The sequence below is a fragment of the Bison bison genome, unplaced genomic scaffold (assembly GCF_000754665.1).
Source record: "Bison bison bison isolate TAMUID 2011002044 unplaced genomic scaffold, Bison_UMD1.0 scf7180017864345, whole genome shotgun sequence".
In the NCBI taxonomy this organism is placed as follows: Eukaryota; Metazoa; Chordata; class Mammalia; order Artiodactyla; family Bovidae; genus Bison; species Bison bison.
Window position 1 is genome coordinate 1980084 of NW_011494917.1, and position 3793 is coordinate 1983876.

At 42.5% G+C, this 3793-nt stretch overlaps 1 protein-coding gene across 4 annotated transcripts in view; it reads right to left on the reverse strand.

Moving 5' to 3' along the window:
* The window catches only part of ENOX1 (ecto-NOX disulfide-thiol exchanger 1), a 549740-nt gene extending 546546 nt beyond the window's left edge, over window positions 1–3194 (reverse strand). For 3 of the 4 annotated variants that reach the window (XM_010854606.1, XM_010854605.1, XM_010854603.1), the window contains exon 1: window positions 3124–3194. The gene's annotated coding sequence lies outside the window, so the exon portion shown is untranslated. The remainder of the gene's footprint in view (window positions 1–3123) is intronic. The other variant, XM_010854604.1, reaches the window with a different exon arrangement.
* Window positions 3195–3793: the final 599 nt, after the last annotated feature.

Sequence of the window (3793 nt, forward strand, 5' to 3'; positions counted from 1 at the left end):
ACCCAGGACTGATCACCTTTAGGATGGACTGGTTGGATCTCCTTGCAGTCCAAGGGACTCTCAAGAGTCTTCTCCAACACCACCGTTCAAAAGCATCAATTCTTCTGCATTCAGCTTTCTTCACAGTCCAACTCTCACATCCATACATGACCACAGGAAAACCATAGCCTTGACTAGATGAACCTTTGTTGGCAAAGTAATGTCTCTGCTTTTGAATATGCTATCTAGTTGGTCATAACTTTCCTTCCAAGGAGTAAGCGTCTTTTAATTTCATGGCTGCAGTCACCATTTGCAGTGATTTGGGAGCTCCCCAAAATAAAGTCTGACACTGTTTCCACTGTTTCCCCATCTATTTCCCATGAAGTGATGGGACCAGATGCCACTAAGCAAGCTGTTTGCTTAGTGGTAAAGAATCTGCCTTCAATGCAGGAGACACGGGATCGATCCTTGGGTCTAGAACATCCCCTGGAGAAGGAAATGGCAACTCACTCTAGTACTCTTGCTTGGGAAATCCCATGGACAGAGGAGCATGGTGGGCTACAGTCTATGGGGTCACAAAAGAGTTGGACACGACTTAGCGACTAAACAACAAACAGTTTAATGATCAAGATGCAATTGCTCATTGAACCTGACACATCACTATCAAAGAGTTCTTCCACCATTACTCTGATATGATCATTGTGTGACCAAAATCAATTGTTTTAATTTATGCCTGTTGACATTCTCACATACCAAATGAGGAGATTCACATAGTAAGTTACAGAAGGCTTGTAATAGAGAGTACTATGCACTTTGATAAAATGGAAAAGAAAGTAAACACAGGAGGCATGAAGATGAAGTTATACAACCATATACGGTGGCATTTGCTGGAACTCTGCCTGCAAGCATCGCATACCCTGTAAATATGTAATTTACCAATTTCCTTAGGACTAGTGTCAACATAAAAATGCTAAAATGACTTATTTTCATTTTCACTTTCTCCTGCCTGTCATCATCTTACAAATCCAGTGCTATCTGGACCAACGCTATTATTTGGCCATAGGACAGCCTCCGTGGGGTTGAGAAGCCTGGAAGTCCATTACCCCAGCCTGCCTGCTGTGCAGTCTTGGGGAAGTCAAGCTGGAACCCCGTGGTCCACAGGACTAGCCCAGGGGCTGACATCAATTCACAGGATCCCTAAAGATGCCTGCTTCATTCCTCGGACCAGGTTCCCATGGCCTTGGACTTCACTCAGCAGGAGGTTTCCTTTGGGGACAGAAACGTAAACTGTTCTGTAAGACTTTCTTTCCTGGAAGTCACAGTAGACACATCCAGAAAGCTCCACCCTTGCAGGAAATAAGGGTTCTCTAAATAAACATCTCTGAGAAATGTATCCTTTAACTGCTATCTGGAGACCAGCATCCTCATAATGTTATCAAATCTAAACACACAAAAGGCTGCAGCTAATAGTCTGAGCCGAGGAAGCACAGAGAAGAGAGAAGACACAACAGGGGCAGGTCTGTTTCAGGAGCGCGTTTAGAGATGAGAGCTCTGGAACAGAATGTTAAATTTAATAAGTGCAAAGTGATACAGCTGGAAGGAAAGAACAGCCCAGCTAAGTATGATTTAAATGGTATTGAATTAGCTGGAAAGATACGTTGATGTTCTGATAAAGGTAGTGTGTAAACTGGCAGCTCAGCCTGAGATGCGACCGAGAAAGCGGGCCGGGCTCATGCAGAGTGCTACCTTTTAGAAATTGTCTACTTGCTCTTACTTTTAAAGGGACAACTCTTATCCCATTTAGGATGTTGTTGAACTTGGACTCGCCCCAAAGTTAGAGCTTGTTGAGGACAACGGAGTAGAAGTCCTGTCCACTCCTGGTCACTGAGCTTTACTTTTGCCAACTGAATTTGACGATGGTCATTACGGTCTCTGCCATTCGCTCATTCAACCAATATTAAGCAACAAGCTTGGTTCTAGTTTCTTCAGGGCAAACCAAAATGAATGAATTTGCCTTTCCTTAGACAATGTTATGGGTTGAATTTATGTATCCCCAAAAGATATGAAAGTCTTAATTAAATGTGGCCTCATTTAGACATAGAATCTATGCAGATGGTTAAATTACGAGAGAAGTCATTAAAGGCGTCTCTAATTCAATATGATAGGTGTCTTTAGAAGGGGGGAAATTTGAACATGGAGATAGACAATTCAAAGACACAGCAAGAAGATGGCCATTCATAGGCCAGGGAACACCTGAGATACCAGAAGCTGGGACAGGCAAGGACCACATTCTCCCTTACAACTTCCAGAAGGAACGAAGCCTGCTGACACTTTGATTTCAGATTTCTGGCTTCCAGATGACAAGTGTCTGTTGTTTGAGCCATCCAGCCCTTGTTACTTCGTTACAGCTGCCAGAGAAAATGAATACAGACTGAGTTACGAAAGAGTGATACCAATGACAAAATTGCCATGGTCAACAGAACTCCTGTGGGGTCTATCCACAGATAGTTAATGGGGCCGCGTTCCGTACTGGACCAGAGGTTACCACCATCGACATCAGTTCCACAAAGGCCACCAAAGAATAAAGATGGTTTATATCCTACACAGAGATTGACCCAATGGGAACTGTTTAATCCTCTAAAAAGATGATCAGAAAGAAAGAAGCAATAAAGGTTAATGGAAAATTAATCCTGGTGACCTATTTGGGCAAATCAAAGTTGTGGGACATACATGTATTTAAAAGGAAAATGCAAAGACACTCTATAGAAGGGCAACTTCAGATAAGGGGACAGAGATAAGACTTTAATTAGAAGAGTCTTTGGTGTTCACCCATTTACATCAATATTGAAAAGATAAAAGCCTTCTGATAAGGTAATAAAGATGAACAATCATAAGAAGTCTATGTTAACTCTGTAGAAGATGGAGAGAGATTTCTGGTGACCAGTCCTGTTTTGTCCCTGGTTGTAGGGACTCTGAGATGCTTCCAAAATGTGCATTAATTCAGTGAGACCACCCATGACTGGCCCTCTGCACACTGGTTATCAGTGAGTAGAACACACACAAGAGAATGATGTAAACTGAATGTTGTCTCAAACAGTGACAGGCAACCTGCCGCTGGTCATGCCCGTGGCCTGTGGGACTCACCACTCCTTCACCTGCTCATGATGAGCACGTTCTCCTCCAGGGATTATAAAGATGGCATCATACTGGCTGCGGATGACCTGGAAAATAAAGGCCACCTTGTTAGAGAAGACTTCCAACTTCGAACTCAGAGATCTGTTGGAACACATGTAAGCAGAGGCGAGGTTTCTCTTGCAAAATTCAAGCTGAACATTGCCTCTTCCTACTTGCTGCCATTCTAACTGACTATCCTTGGAGAACTTCTCTGCTTGGTCACAATCAATAAATGTGAAGGTCTCATAAACACAGCCCTTGAACTGCTGATCTTCCAAAGAATATTTCTGCTTTAAAGTCATCCCTATTGCTAAAGTAGCTACACCAGGGCCAGGGCCTCCCAAATCTGGAAAAACCTAAATAAATAAAGCTGTATATTAAAAGGAGTACAACCTAGAGGATCATTTGAAAGCAGTTTTGGGGGCTGATCAGTCTAGGGTTTCTCTGTTTAAGTGTGGGAAAGATTTCTCACAAATTTGCAAGCTGAAATAAGAGTTAGATACTTATAAGTTTCCCCCTAGGAAGTCTGCTGTTCTGCAGACTATAAAAATGCATCTAGGTATTTGCATAGAATAAATCCCAACTTTATTTACTAGAACCATTTTTAAAATCCTGTTACTCAAGTCGGGTCTACCGACCA